Source organism: Rutidosis leptorrhynchoides, chromosome 2 (genome assembly GCF_046630445.1).
Source record: "Rutidosis leptorrhynchoides isolate AG116_Rl617_1_P2 chromosome 2, CSIRO_AGI_Rlap_v1, whole genome shotgun sequence".
NCBI lineage: Eukaryota > Viridiplantae > Streptophyta > Magnoliopsida > Asterales > Asteraceae > Rutidosis > Rutidosis leptorrhynchoides.
The window spans coordinates 51,324,630-51,342,187 of record NC_092334.1 but is presented as its reverse complement, the minus strand read 5'-3'; the positions used below and the strand labels follow the sequence as shown (position 1 = coordinate 51,342,187).

At 34.5% G+C, this 17,558-nt stretch overlaps 1 long non-coding RNA gene across 2 annotated transcripts; it reads left to right on the top strand.

The window, feature by feature from the left end:
- The first annotated feature begins 2,997 nt into the window (after window positions 1–2,997).
- On the top strand, window positions 2,998–5,873 carry LOC139890864 (uncharacterized). 2 transcript variants are annotated; one of them, XR_011773458.1, is made up of 6 exons: window positions 2,998–3,271; window positions 3,878–3,953; window positions 4,043–4,130; window positions 4,207–4,312; window positions 4,651–5,506; window positions 5,593–5,873. It is a non-coding gene; the product is annotated as an uncharacterized lncRNA (long non-coding RNA). The 2 variants fall into 2 exon arrangements; XR_011773457.1 differs by having other exon boundaries at window positions 4,207–5,506.
- The last annotated feature ends 11,685 nt before the right edge of the window (window positions 5,874–17,558 follow it).

Genomic DNA, 17,558 nt, shown 5'->3' with positions numbered 1-17,558 from the left:
CATAAAATCGACAAACCGGTCATTAAACGGTAAAACTCCCTTGGCTAGCTCCATGCGGAACGAACCGGACTTACTAAAAACTACACTACTGTACGATTAGATACACTGCCTATAGTGTTGTAGCAAGGTTTAGGTATATCCACTTTATAAATAAATAAATAACTTGTGTAAAATTGTATCTTATTTAATAGTATTTCGTAATAAAAATATAACTATTTCGTATACACCTCGCATCACATCACCTGAAAGTCTCATACTCATTCGCGGCTTGCCACTGCTCATACCGACGATGCCTAGCCTCGTTAGTCATTTCTACCTCATCTATACGCTGAAAAACGTCAGTAGCACTATCCCTAATGACATCCGCTTCCTCCATCTCCTCATCCGAACCCCTTTCCACCTGTGGATGGTTGCCTTGATATTGTATTGCCTGATTGTGTCTCCTAGTCAATACCTTTGCACCTTGATAGACTTGCAAACCTAAAGTCTCGTCATGTTCCCTAACCACCATCATTGGGACTGTAAACCACATCGTTAAAGAATCTAAATTTGAATTTTCAAAAAGATCAAATGTTTTCATGAAGATCCAATTTCCTTAAAGAATCTAAATTTTTATAGTCATGTGGGACTGTAAACCACATCGTTACTACCATTGTTCATACCGCCGTATTAAAATCACTGATGTACAAAGTGTGAAGAATAAAGAAGTGATTCTAGTAAAGTTATATTCAAGTACTATATTGCTTGAGGACAAGCAACGCCCAAGTGTGGGAATATTTGATAATGCTAAAAACGAACATATATTTCATAGCATTATTCTTCAAGAAAGACAAGCTTTTAGTTGCAATTGTTCTATTTACAAGTGATATTCGTTTAAATAATAAAAGGTGAAGACAAAAGACAGATTCGACGATTTGAAGACGCAAACGACCAAAACGCTAAAGAGTACAAAGTACAATCCAAGAGGTTCAATTTATTGATAAGAAACGTCTAAAAGTTACAAGAGTACGAGCCGCGAAACGCAAAGTACAAGATATTAAATCGTACGAAAGGACGTTCGAAAATCCGGAACCGAGACCTGAACCAACTATCAACGCGCGATGCAACGGACCTAAAATTACAAGACAACTATGCACAAGAATATAATATAATATATATATATAATTATATAAAATTATATATATTATATTATATAATAAAATAACCTCAGAAGCCCACGTTTAAAACTCATTGTGTGCAGGAAAAGGCTACCATGCGATCGCATGGCCAGCCTGCCTAAATCCCATGCGATCGCATGGCTTGCTGTAGCAGGTCAGGTCCTATAAATTGAAGCGTTTGGTCGACGAATTTTTACACCTTTTTCTAATCTCTTACTCTCTCAATATATATATATATATATATATATATATATATATATATATATATATATATATATATATATATATATATATATAATTTTAATTTTAATTTAAGATTAATAATAATAAGGTTATGTTAGCGAATGTTTTAAGTTTGTAAGTCGAAACTCTGTCCGTGTAACACTACGCGATTAATACTTATTGTAAGTTATATTCAACCTTTTTAAATTAATGTCTCGTAGCTAAGTTATTATTATGCTTATTTAAGTCGAAGTAATCATGATGTTGGGCTAAATATTAAAGACGGGGTTATTGGGCTTTGTACCATAATTGGGGTTTGGACAAAAGACCGACACTTGTGGAAATTAGACTATGGGCTATTAATGGGCTTTATATTTGTTTAATTGAATGATAGTTCGTTAATTTAATATAAAGATTTACAATTAGACGTACCTATAAATAACCACATACACTCGATCGCCGATCGGACACGATGGGCGGGATATTTATAAGTACTAATGATCGTTCATTTAACCGGACACGGGGATAAACTATTTAAAACAGGAGTGGATTACGTACAAGGACACTTGGCGTAATTGTTAACAAAGTATTAAAATATTGGGTTACACGCAGTCGATATCCTGGTGTAATTATTAAACAAAGTATTAAGACCTTGTTACAGTTTAAGTCCTCAATTAGTTGGAATATTTGACTTCGGGTATAAGGATAATTTGACGAGGACACTCACACTTTATGATTGATGGACTGTTATGGACAAAAACCAGATGGACATATCGAATAATCCAGGACAAAGGACAATTAACCCATGGTAATAAACTAAAATCAACACGTCGAACATCATGATTACGGAAGTTTAAATAAACATAATTCCTTTATTTTATATCTCATCGTACTTTTAATTATCGTAATTTTATTATCGTCATTTACTTTACGCCTTAAATTAAGTCATTTGTATATTTAATATTTTACATTAGTTTTTAATTGTGACTAAAGTTTTAAAATCGACAAACCGATCATTAAATGGTAAAATCCCCTTTTATAATAATAATAATATTACTTATATATATATATATATATATATATATATATATATATATATATATATATATATACACATATATTTATACAAATATAGTTTTAAAAATATAGCGTTAAACTTGGCTAGCTCCCTGCGGAACGAACCGGACTTATTAAAAACTACACTACTTTACGATTAGGTACACTGCCTATAGTGTTGTAGCAAGGTTTAGGTATATCCACTCTATAAATAAATAAATAACCTGTGTAAAATTGTATCGTATTTAATAGTATTTCGCAACAAAAATATAACTATTTCGTATACACCTCGCATAACATCAAAGAGTCATATACCAAAATTACTCATAGTTAGATATTTTACATTATCTATTATCTCTACATCTATATAGAACTTTTTTTTTCGGAGATGTCAATTTCTAGTTAAATGATTTTATTTATCTAACAATCTATCTATCTTTCTATCTATATTTATATTTATATTTATTTATATTTATATTTATATTTATTTATATTTATATTTATATTTATATTATAATAAAGTTAAATTTAGCTAATCAACATTCAAAAATATTAAATAGAGTAAAAATAACTACTAATATTAGATTAAAGAGCATCTTTTAATAATAATACGATCACTCAACAATTATAAACTGGATGATCGATATTCTCCTCATTATCAAACAAACACTTTTCTTTCTTTCTCTGTAAAACTCTCAAGATCTGCCAACCTTTAAACTAAAAAAATCAATTGATGCAAAATCAATATTGCATTCTTACGCTACCCGAAACTTACATCTAGTGGGATACAAGATCGTTCTAACATCTAGAGCCATGGAAGATATACGATGCAATAGGTAATGTTACTGATTCTTAATTCTTTTCCATATTCAGATTTAATATGATTATGATTTTTAAACATTTAAGATTTCTAGGGTTTGTTCATATTTCATGATATATTAAGATTTCTTAATTCGATTCTATATTCTCCTTATTATGAATCATATGAAAGATTTTTAGGGATTGATTATATTCATATTTTGATTACCTATACAATTAAAATTTAGAATTTTTAAAAGTAAATCGCACAGATTACGTATTCTTTGTTTCTTAATAATCGATTCCAACCAAGATACTCAATTTGGGCATCCGATTTAATATTTTATACAGTACGAGTATGATATTTACTACTTATGGATTTGATTTTTCATATTCATTATGTTTATAATATTAAAATATAAAGGAGATATTAATATTAATATTACGTGATTTTCTGTGATTTTTTTTCTAAATTATGGAAAGAATTCAAACTAATTGTTTCAGTTTTTTTTTTTTGCTCTTTAATACTAATGTAGTTCGTGCATATTTTAATATAGAAATTTAATCTCTATGCACCTAATGTCTCATTCTGTTTTTGATATACATGTGTTTTTTTACTTTGTACCATGATTCGCGAATGCCAGGTGTATGTAAATTAAAAAAGTTCCTTGGACGAAGAGTAGCAAAAGGGGGTGGTTCTAAATCGGCTAGGTTAAGGGGGTTAGAATTTAGATCTCTATGCACCTACATATGTACTGTTGTTCTCAATTTAGAACTGAAACTGATGTTTAATTTTATGACTTCCGTAGGGAGAAGCAGCCTTCATAATGGCCCATCGGAATATTAAACGGGCATTGTCTACTTCTCGTGCCACTATTCGTTGGTATGATAAACCAGGTATGCAATCATCACTCCACTCTTTATTGTCAGCCAGCTATTACAATCCATTATTCATGAAACTGCATTTATGCAGAGGCAATGGAATACATGAGACATCACTGTTGTTGGCCCTTCTGCAGGTGGTTTGGAAGCATGGTTGAAATATTTTCAAAAAGAAGATGGTGCATAGGATATCTCAGGTATATTTTCCATGGTATATGGTGAATGTTTATGGTATATGTGATAAAGGTTGAAACTTTTGTAGACCGAACAAGTGAAGCAAAATTCATAATAGGTCCTTCATGTATATGTTTATGGTATATGTGATAAATGTTGATGGTACATTTACAACATCTTTTGTTGTTGTTGTGAAAAAAGATTTAGGGTTGATTTTGATTAGGTATGACATAAACATAAGAAGGTTACTATACAACAAATAAACAAAGGGTGTAGACAAATCTTTAAAATCTTATTTTATATTCATAGCCACGATCCTCTGGTGATTCACTTTGATATCATGTGTGACAATATTTTTCAGGATGGGAATCAAGGTGAGGTCATAATCAGTTATTTTAGGAATATTAATCGTCTCTATATATGTAATGATGCTCGCTAACTCGGTATGTTCCCATATCATACCAATACTATTTAGGATGTATTTTACACGCTTTTAGTCAAGTTGTCAACTCAATTTCTACCTACAGTATTCAACAAAAAAAAATGACTAACATGACATTGGTTTTCTTTAAATAAGTCTATATTGATTTATATGCATTTCAAATATTTATGATGCATTTGAAATGCTTTGAGTAGCTTTTGAATTTTGATTCAGTAGGGAGTATCAAAGATCTACGGTAAGTATAATACTTTTAGTGTCAATAACAACCTCATATCATCATTTTGTTGCCCAATATGTTAGATTGCATGATATTTATATAAAAACTTGATTTTGGTTGTGGTCTAGGACTTCCAATTAGTTGAAATATATTGAAAGGTAGTACTTTATAAAGGAATGATTCCCAGTTAAAGAAAAAGCTAATTGTCAAGCGTGTGATTTGGTGTGCAGGGGAGGATAGATATTTGAATTCTGAACTTTGGCATGCTTGTTAGGCCTCATGTTTTTATTTTCACTGTCGGTATTTGGGTGGTATACTTCCTGCAGGTTCATAGTGAGCAGGTCTATTCGGGTGGATGGTCAAAGGCCATAACTGCCACCCGTTTACTTTTTAATCTAGCCAGTATATTTAATGTATTAGTTTACTATGAATCACTTTTTTAATCTATGATGTTGTAAAATGTAGGTTGCGCGGCATCGACAAACAAAGAAGTTCATGCTCATACTCCCAACAACCTGAGCTTACCTCCACAATTCATGTGTCAACTTCACTATGCATGTAACCACCTACGACACTTTCCTTTCATTTATATGTTTATGTATTTTCTATTCATCATCTTATTGTTGTTAAATGTCTTTTATCAGGATATGTGTAGACCGACTAGGTTTATTCTCAGATGACATTGCGACTGTTAAACTATGTATGCTATCCCACTTTATCGGTGATGGAAAGGCTAATATATGTACAATAACCTATAACAATGTAAGGAAATCGAAGAGGGTAGCGTCTAGTGATGATGCCTTTTTTAGTTCGCCATTTAGTTGAGTTTCTTATTCAATCTATTTTATTTTTTAAGTACATGATCAATTAGTATAAGGTGGTTGACATATTGAATGATTATTAGTATGTACAATTCCACGCTTCAATCCCGCAAATTTACAATTTATAATATAATTTAGACTTATTACCAAAGTTTTCATGCGTAATCCTGCGAAGTCGCGGGTTATAAACTAGTCATATTTATAACTAGGGTAACATTTTTACAATAAAAAAGTACATAATTTTATGAAGAATCAACATATTAAACTGACAAATAATCAATAAAAGATTTTATAGAGGATACAACAATGGAGTAAAATATTGTATATAAAACAAAGGCAAGGGTAATACAAATATATGTTTAACTGCTCTAAACTGTGGGTGCATTTCACTTCTATGTTAATTACTTAATTGCTACCAACCTACAACTCTACAAGTATACTATGTATAGTTGTCAACAAGGTTGCAAAATTCGCTATTCGGGGATTAATCGATTAGGACTTTGGAAGGATTAATCGGTAATTCGGGGATTAATCGGAGATTAATCGGATTGTACTGTATACATTTAAATATTAAATTTTAAAAATTATGTGTAACTACAGAAAAATACCATAAATATATAGATAATTTTTAACATAATTGTATAAAATTTTTCATTTTGCTTCAAAACCTTAAAATTTTAGTTTAAATTCATGTTAAATTGTTAACCAATTTGACTTTGACTGACTTTGATTACAAAATTTGATTTTGATTCATCCATTGACGTTGACTGTTAAATTAAACGGATTTTTGAAAATCGGAACGGATTGCTCCTAAAAATGATTAATCGAGGATTAAATGGCGAGTAATCGGGTTTTTTACAACACTGGTTGTCAATTAACTTCTTCATCGTGTACAACAAATTTTACACCCACTTCTGCAAACTTCATTCACCCACTTCTGCAACCTTCATTCACCCACTAGGAGTCTAGGACCCCCCTGCATACTCATCGAGATCCTCGTCCTCTTGTGAACGTTGTTTTTATAAGGCAAGTATTTCATCTAGAGATTCGGGAAGCTGATACTTAGAGTCTCGCGAGACTAGCACAATGGTATGAATTTCTTAGCCGCCATATTAGACCTTACATAATACTGGTATAATATGTTTACAGTCATAGGTATTGTAATTTGAAAGCAAACATAATTTATATTAGGCATCTTCATGAGTACCAGAAATAAGAACAGTTAGAGATGGTATACATCATTGTAACATAAAAACTATCATCGTTATCTTTCTTCAGCCACTTCATATGATTCACAAATAGACGATACATACCATCAAAATAGAAACAATTAAGTGCAAGTTTATTAACAAAGAAAAATTAAGATAAATTGGCCATTAAAAAGCCCAATAACATATTAAGTCTTTCATTTTGTGAAAAGAGAAAGAGATGACTGTTATGACAAAGCTACAATTGCAATTATGGCACCAAGTTTTAACTTTTGTACCCAGTTCCGGGTTGAACTAGCCGACTGCATGGAGCATGCTCCATTAGTAGGCTGTATATAATAGCGCCAATGTAAAAAATAGAACTATTCGCTTCACCCAATAAAGTCATCCGGCTTTGAAAATGTCAATACCCCGATCATACCGAAAAGAAACATCACATCACAATAGACTTGATAACCCTGTAAAATTTTAAATGTAATAACAGTAACCGATATCTTGGTATCAATTACCACTGAAATTGATATTGTTAAATTTAATATATCTCGTTACTATTGTTACAGTTAAATTTTTACAGAGAAGTCAAATCCATCGTGATGTTTGTCTTCAGCATAATCTGAATACTCTTCTCTGATAAAACATTTCAAAACTAGATTACCCTATCCGGGTAAAGCTAATAGTTATATTTTTTACACTAGCGTTATTCTATATAGCTTACCAATGAGCCTACTCCAAGCAATCGGGTAGTTCAACCCAAGACCGTACAAAAGCTTAAATTTAGTGTCGTGATTGCAATTATAACTTGTGTCTTAACAGTCCTCTATTCCTTTTTTCACAAAAAGGAATTCCTTTTTTCACAAAAGGAACAAGAGAAAGAAAGACATAATAGATTATTGCGTTTTTTAACGGCCAATTTTATCTTAATTTGACTTGATTAATAAACTTGCATTTTAACTAAAGTTATTGTGTCTATTTGATAGCAAGTATCGTATATTTGTGAATCATGTGAAGTGGCTGAAGAAAGATAATAATAGTTGTTACAGTGATGCATGTGTAAATCTGTTACATTGATGCATGTATCCCAGACTGTTATTTTTTGGTACTATATGAAGATTCCCAATGTAAATTATATATGCTTTCATAGTACAGTATAACCCTAGTAATCATATTATACGAGTATTATGTGAATATAAATGTAGTTAATTTTAAATTTTCACTTGTTTTAAACTTTTTAATATGTAAGGTCAATGCAATAGTTAAAGTATAAGTTGATTATTTGGAGTCATTGGTAGGGATACAAACATGAATCGTAAGTGTATACCCTCACGTTTTAATCACGTCAAACCACTTAACGGACTAACACCAACGTCCGTCAAGCCTAATGACCAACCAAGAAACAAGTGCATGGTTAAGTGACCAAACGCGTCAAAAAATAAACATTAGTGACAAACGTGCAGTATTGGGAAAATATGGCGGACCAACTACGTATTTTTTTCTTAAATAAATAAGAGATACCCATGACTAAGAATGCATAAATCTGAAATCACTTACGGCGCTACTGCTTCCAGGTTCAATATATGTAGTGGTCTGGTTAAAATATCTGGGGGAATAACGAGTTCGCCAACCTTGTGTCCATTTGCAATGGAAGAGCGTTCTATAGAGAGAAAAAAAATAGGAAAATAGAAGTTATTTATGTGTAACAATATCAGGGCAAGTGAAAGCATTGTTAAAATTTTGAATTTGCCTTTTTACAAAATCATTAATCCTGATGAATCGAATCCATCAAGGGCATCATCGTCATCGGCTTCGTTTCTTAGCTTAAATACCTTTCAATTTTCAAAGTAACTCATGATTCAGTAAAAAAAAATGCTTGCTACCATTATGGTATATACAACCATGATAAGCGGATAGATTATGTTATTAGCATATATTAGTCCAGATATTCGTGTTTAACAATGAACTTTGATGTAACTTTAATGACAAACAAAAAAGAAATTACAAGATTAAAGTCCAACCCGTTCAAAGACAGTAGTGGCATCTTGTATTACAGTAATGTACAAGGTAACTAACTTCAGATCTGTTTAATAGAAACAAATTTTCAAGATTTTCGACCATAAAAAAAATTTTAAAAATAAACAGTATATTTAAATTAAATCTCATTCTTAATTGTAATCAAAAAACCCTTCTTTCGGTGAAAAGATCTGTTGTATACTTTTAAACAATTGTATCTGGAGTCCCAAATCCCTAAACTATGCATCAAACAGAAACAAAAACCAAAATATCTAATTTAACAATTTAACAAAACCTATGCCAACCTGGATTGTTGGAAATTTAGTGTAATTTTGGGTTTTAATCTACACTTGTAAATGGGTTTGGAGGTACGAAGTGTACATCCATTAAGTGATAGATTACCCGGACCCAAAAGTGGTTTTCCATTATTTACTATCATGACTTGGTCTACCTGAAATTTGACTAAGTGTTTTCAGTACTAAGTTTTCTTAGTAAGCTGAAATTTGGCTAAGTGTTTTGTGCTGGTTGTTCTGCATTGCTGGTCCTTGTGCTGGTTGTTCTGCATTGCTGGTCCTTGTGCTGGTTGTTCTGCGCAGCTGGTCCCTGTGCTGGTTGTTCTGCGCAGCTGGTCCCTATGCTGGTTGTTCTGCGCAGCTGGTCCCTGTGCTGGTTGTTCTACGCAGCTGGTCCTGTTTGCTGGTTCCTCTGCGCTGCTGGTCCTGTATGCTGATTTTTGCGCTGCTGGTCCTGTATGCTGATTTTTGCGCTGATGGTCCTGTTTGCTGATTTTGCGCTGCTGGTCCTTTTGCAGTGCTGGTTCTTAAGAGACAGCAGTAAGAAAACACTTAACACAATTTTGAGTGATTACGGAAGAATTATTCTTGCACTCACTTTTACTTTAGTGGTTGAAGGAATAATACTTGTTTATTATAAAGTGATCACTCATGTTTTGATAGTTGTAAAATATAATATTTATTTATTGTAAAAGTAACAACTTTTACTTTAATGATGGGAGTGATAATATTTGTTTATAGAAATATTCTTCCTGTAACCACTTTTGAATATTATAGAAGATACTTTTATTAATCAATCGGCCAATTGATTTTAATAAAAGACTCTTTCATGATTAAGGGTGTACATAAATATATTAACCAATATGCATGAGAAAGACAAGTTACGAATACCAAAATATTCTTCTGCAAAAGGATTCTTGTTTCTGCCAAAACAAGAATTTAATCTCTGTCTTATCCCAAAGTGATATTCGTGTAACCCAGGCTATAAGGGTCGAATAATTACTTTCGGAAAGCGATACCACGATTCAGTGATTTATCCGGCTATCGATTATTTTACCCTACACGAAAGAATTTAATAAAACCTCCAACAAGGATCTGGAAACCAACCTCAAACGGAATCATAACCGGACGTCGTGTGGGCGGAGATGGTGTTTTTCGTTGCCGGAATCATATTCGAACATATTGGGTGACGGAGATCGTTTTCGTGGCCGAAATTATAATCGGGTTTCCGGAGGTGGTAGTTTTCAGAAGTGGTGTTGGTGGCGGCGGTGTCAAAGAAGTATAGATAGGCTGTTGGTTTTTCGAAATAAAGATAGGATGATGGGCGGTACGCAAGGTGGTTTATTTGTTGGCGGCCGGATTTGTGACGATGGTGGTGTTGTGTTGTCGGCCGTTTTTGTTAGGAAGGGAGTAGATAAATTTTAGATCTAGGGTTTTTTAGTAACAGATGCAATTCATGCAAATGAGGACAAGACTCATATATATATAAACGGTTTAAAGATAACAAACAAAAAATAAACTTAAAGCATGCCTAGTAAGGCGTGTTTCTTTTAGCCTTAATGTACTTAATTATCCCCAAGAATTATTCGGTCACCTGGCATGTACGTTTACTTAAGACTTATTTTCTTAACTTTTCCATATGAAGGCATTAATGGTTCAAGTGAGAAAGTAATGTCCTCCCCATATAGATAGGATTAATTGCATCAATTTACTAAACGACCCATCTTTCATCATATATCTTCTGTAAAATTATTTAACCCTCAAATTGACAACCAACATCCACTCAATTGTTAGAATAATTAATTAGTACTAATAGATCGGAGTTTGTTCTATGATATTCTTCACCGACCCTTCACGTTTTTTGTTTGATTTTGGATCCACTTTGTTCAAATGAAAAAGAGAACAATTTGTTCATGCTTACTCACGGATCTGTTGTTGATGGCGGCAACGGAGATGGCGGAGCTGCCGTTTTCGAAGTCACCGGAAAAACTGGTGACGAAGGCAAAATATTTATTTTCTTCACTTTTTAGTATTACGTTTTGAATTATTAAATTATATTGTATATTGTATGTTAAAAGCTCATAAATTATAAATTAGTACTCCGTATCATGTATTAGAATATATGAGGTTAATATGGTAAATTTTCGTTATTCAGACTTTTCATTCAGCACAAAATAAACAATAATATATCAATAACTACTTAACCCATTCTGCCATACATATCCATTCTGCCATTCATATCCATAATGGACTTAATGAAAAAAAAAAGTAAACAGCCAAGTAAAAATGTGCTCCAATATGATCAACTCGAAAAGAAAGAAACACCTCCTAACTCTTTATCACTCGTGGAGCCTTTATAATGGAAAGAAGAAAAATAAAGACATCATAAAATAAGTAACTAACTAAAGGATTGTTGGTGATTTTGGTGTCATCCAACATTCATTTTAACTAATTGCGATTTACTTTAATGCAAGATTTAGCTAGTTATACTTAACAACGGGTTCAGAGAGTATGGAGTACGCACCCGTTAAGAGTTGGCTACTAACTGTCGCGTAATTGCGAGGATCAAGGGGGTTGCGCCCCTGGCAGGGTTGTACCTTTTGGTACAACAGTAACTCCCGCCCAAATGAAAGGTTACACCCTTTCAAATTATAACTGCCAAATGCAACAGTTTTCTTATTCCGTTTTTGGCATTCTGCATTCATACAACAAAACAGAAACACACACAATCTCTCTGATATTTTGATAATGTCATTGCCAAAAACACTAAGTGCGTTCTTGTATTATCCCTGTAAAGATTTCGTGAAACCAAGGTGTGACGATCGCTCCAAATCCATATGGACAATACGTCATTCATCGATTTCATTGTGAGGTATTTGACCTCTATATGATACGTTTTGTAAACATTGCATTCTTTTAAAAAGGCACACCATAAATGCATATTTAAATCAAAGGTTTTCGACATCTGATGATTTCTACATATAGACAATCATCGTAATATAATAGTTTACAATGATACTTCCATTGACAATGCAGTCAAAATAAGATACATGGTGACGATTTGGTGAATGCAACGTTTTCTTGAAAAGTATGTCATGTAAGACTCCATGCACATAGCTTGTCTAACATATAAGCAAACAGCGGAAGACTTCTAGGGAACCTGAGAATAAACATGCTAACAAGTGTCAACACAAAGGTTGGTGAGTTCATAGTTTTAATGTTTTGCATAATCTGTACATAAAGGTGGATCACAAGATTTCAGTTGTTTCATCCAGAAACGTTTATCAAAATATTCTACAAGATTGAGCACCCTGGTAACTAAACTTTAACGTCTATATAATAAGTACCCTTGTTTTAACATACATGCAACCAACATGTACAATACACGCAATCCAACGTGTACTAAACTCAAATAGCATACATCTGTTTTATAGTTCAGGCTAGGGTTTCTATACCTGGAACAGACGGGGATGTCAAGCCCTATGGATCCATATACAACTACTCGCGCCCACCAGATCTTATAACTGGCAGTTACTAGTTACCAAAGCTAAGGGATTTTCGGTTCAAACTCAGTGTAGAATTTAGTATGTAATTGTATCCATTGCGTTTAAAATAAATTGCATGTATTCTCAGCCCAAAAATATAGATTGCAAAAGCAATTAAAAAGGGAGCAAATGAAACTCACCTTAGCAGTACATAAAGTCGTTCACCGAAATGTGATCGAAACTCGGAATACCAAATAACTGTAGATCTCAACCTAGAGAGCATATGTTGGTCAATAAATGTCTACCAAGCTAGGTCTGGTCATAGTGTATCATAATCCTAATGCTCGAGATCGACATACAAAAGTTATCCAAAGTTGTTTCAAAAAGTCAATTTTGACAATAGTTCAACAAAACGAGACGTGCTTTATATAAGAATTCATTTACTCGGCTGGTAATATTTAAAAATCCATTTTATCAATCTCGTAAACAAGTTGTTTAAATCTTAATTGCAGATTCAAAAGCAATTTCAATTAACGTCAATCATAATTCAGTTGATCATATATTTTAATCCGTTCATCGAAACTATTCGATATCTAAATGAAAAGTTATTGATTTTTCGTTAACTTTTCAAAAACATGTATATCATATACCTTTTACTAGTAATATATGTATTAAATTCGTGATTCATTATAAACTGTTTAACGACGAAATTTAGTATACAAGCATGCATAAACATATATACTCGAGCACTAGACATGGATACACAATTAATATATAAAAGATAAGATATGAATGCTTACGTATCAATATTGAGATTCAATATTGTAGGACAGTACGTAGATGTAACGGAGATGATAAATACTAGGTTTGATTCACAAATATACCCATGAATATTTGTAACATCCCAAACCAACCCGCGAACAAACCACGTGAAAATACAAAATAAAATAAAAAATTTAACTGTCCAGCAATTGGCGCGGCGTGCCAGGAAGGCCGCGCGGCGCGCCGAAGTGGTCTGTCCCAAAAGTCTTTAAATGCGAAAAAGATCGACTAGTTCCCGACATTTTTAGACGAAACGCTTTTAACCACACATTCAAATATGTAAAACTAACACGATTCAAACATAAAAGTGATGTTTTACAAGCGGGGCCCACGCGACCCAAAATACAAGTTTAATACAATTTCTGAGTTTCGACCACCAAAAGTTTAAGTACCAAACTACACTAGGAGCATGGCGTTTGGGATTAAACTACCCACGTCTCAGTCAAACTCCCAAAAGTCAACACATCCAAAAGCTTCCCCTACAATAAAGCGGAATCTCTAGTCCAAGGTAATGCCCTTACCCTTATCCACCATCGAACCTATAAAAAGGGTAAACAACGAGAGGGTAAGCAAAGCTTAGTGAATGCAATTATTATGCATACATATATATAACACATCTATTTGCAAACACCAACACCAAATACCTCATGCGAACTTGTAACACAATTAGTATATCATCATACTCGTAATTACTAACAAGTCGTACATCATCCCAAAACCGCATTAGCATAAACTTATCACAATATATATAATATGCTAAACAATCACAACACAATATGGTTAACCATAACGCTATGGTGCTACCGACACGTGGTTCACACCATACGCATTTGAGTCTCACTCTTTTATAGTGCTACCGGCACATGGTTCACACTTTGACGCTACCGGCACGTGGTTCACGCCTCATTTTATAGTGCTACCGGCACGTGGTTCACACTCATAATACACATCACATACATGTTATGGCACTACCGGCACGTGGTTCATACCATAACATGTACAAATAAACACGCCATATACATGAACGCATAATTATTCCACTCACCTTACGCCTTCGGTGATTAATGGACCAAGCTTGAACTTCAAGGTAACGTACCTATTCCACAAGCATACAATAAATCAATCACTTGGCCCAAACTCACAATACTCACCATTACTAGGTCATCTTGACCCATTTGGACACTTAAAAGTCAATACACCCATTTGGGTCATCCACACCCAAATAATACCCATTTACACATCATTAAAGTGTTCTAGCAATTTATTAGCCAATTAGGGTTCATTAACAACAATTATCACTTTTAAAACCCTAGCTAACCAAACATTGAGTCTACATGACCCAATTTACTTAAGAACACCCAATTTACCAACAAATGGGTCTTAGGGTTCATCTTCTACACAAACCCTAACCCATACACAAAATCAAAGTAAGAAATTAAAGTTAGGACATACCACAACTATCAAAACGTAGCAAATGATGAGATGAACAACTTTAGTGCTTGCACCTAGCTCCAAATCAAGCTCCTTCTCATTTAAATTGAGCTTTCTCACTCTAGATTCAAACTCTCTCTCTAAAATAAATTGGGAGTGATAAGGTTGGTGTAAAGGGAGTAAATGAGCTCCCCAACAACTGATCTAGGCATTAAATTCGGCCTCCAAGTGTTTTTTACCAAAATGCCCTCGTTTTTAATTAAATAAAACAAAGGGAGCTGACTGCCCGTTTTTGCGCGGCGCGCCACCTTCCATTTCCAGCTATTTTTGTAATTTAATTACCTAGAACAAAACCCCGCAACACGTACGATTATTTACACACATTTACAATAAAATACACGGGTCTTACAACTCTCCCCCACTTATTCGGATTGCGTCCTCGCAATCCAAGCCGCATGACAAGAGGGAAGATAAACCAACACAAATTCTTCGGGCTCCCAAGTAAACTCGGAACCTTTACTCCGACGCCATTGAACCTTAAAAGTTCTCACTTCTTTGTTTCTCAACAATTTCACTTTCTCATCAAGTATACCAATAGGCTCTTCAACATATTCCAACTTATTGTTTAGCTCGATTTCCTCTAATGGCATCCATGAAGAATCATCCGCAAGACACTTACGGAGATGGAAAACATGAAACGTGTTATGGATCCCCGCAAGCTCTTCGGGTAATTCCAATCGATATGCAACTTCACCAACACGAGCTGAAACTTTGAACGGCCCAATAAATCGAGGAGCTAACTTTCCCCGTTTTCGAAATCGAATAATACCCTTCCATGGCGAAACCTTAAGCATTACCATGTCGCCTTCTTGAAATTCGATCGTTCGTCTACGTTTATCGGCATACGAATTTTGTCTATCTTGAGCCTTTTTCAAATGTTCCCGAATAATATCAATCTTGTTATTCGTCTCCAAAATCAAATCGGTACTCCCGATTTCTCTTTGACCCACTTCTCCCCAACAAATGGGAGTTCGACACCTTCGCCCATAAAGCATCTCATAAGGTGGCACCCCGATACTAGTATGATAACTATTATTGTACGAGAATTCCACCAAAGGCAAATGCTCATCCCAACTACCACCGAAGTCAATAATGCACGCTCGTAACATATCTTCCAAAGTTTGATTCGTACGTTCGGTTTGACCGTCCGTTTGAGGATGATACGCCGTGCTCAACTTTAATTGTGTACCCATATCTTCATGAAACTTTTCCCAAAATCGAGATGTGAAACGGGTATCTCGATCCGAAATAATAGATATAGGAACCCCATGTCGTGAGGCCACTTCCTTGATAAACAACTTAGCCAAGGCCTCCGACTATATTGCTTCTTTAAAGGGAAGGAACAAAGCACTTTTCGTCAACCGGTCAACTATCACCCAAATCGTATCAAATTGGGTTCTCGGCGTCTTAGGTAACTTTGTTATGAAATCCATGGTAATGTGCTCCTATTTCCATTTCAAAATTTCTAACGGTTGCAATTTACCATACGGCTTTTGGTGCTCGGCCTTTACTTGCAAACAAGTAACACATTGTTCAACATATTTTACAACATCACGCTTCATGCCCGGCCACCAATAATCTTTCTTCAAGTCAAGATACATTTTCGTCGCGCCCGGGTGAATGGAATATTTTGACCTATGTGCTTCATCAAGTAGCACCTGTCGGTAATCACCCATCTTAGGCACCCACACCCTTCCTTGAAAAGACAACAACCCACGCGAACCCATAGTAATAAACTCCGATTGGCCCACGATTCGCTCCGTATGCTTGTTGTGAACGTAAGCCTCTATTTGAATCTCACCAAGCTTCACGAGAAAATCATTAGTAATAATCAAACGTAACGATCCTACTCGTATCGCCGGATGTTGACTCTTTCGACTCAACGCATCCGCGACAACATTCGCCTTACCCGGATGATAAAGTATTTCACAATCATAGTCTTTCACCACATCCATCCATCTACGTTGACGATAATTCAAATCTCTTTGAGTGAAAAGATGTTTCAAATTCTTGTGATCCGAATAAATCGTACATTTGACACCGTACAAGTAGTGGCACCAAATTTTCAACGCATGAACCACCGCCGCCAACTCAAGATCATGAGTCGGATATCTCGTTTCGTGTTCCTTTAATTGTCGAGAAGCATAAGCGATGACTTTACCCCTTTGCATAAGAACACACCCGAGCCCATTTAGGGAAGCATCACAATAAACTACCATATCTTCAACACCTTCCAGCAACACTAACACCGGAGCTTGACACAATTTCTCTTTCAACAATTGAAAAGCAATTTCTTGCTCATTCTCCCAATTAAACTTAGCATTCTTTCTCGTCACTTTCGTCAATGGAGAAGCAATCTTAGAAAAATCTTGGATGAACCGACGATAATAACCGGCCAATCCGAGAAAACTCCGGATTTTCGTAGGTATAGTCGGTCGTCCCCAACTCTTTACCGTCTCGATCTTCCCCGGATCTACTTGAAT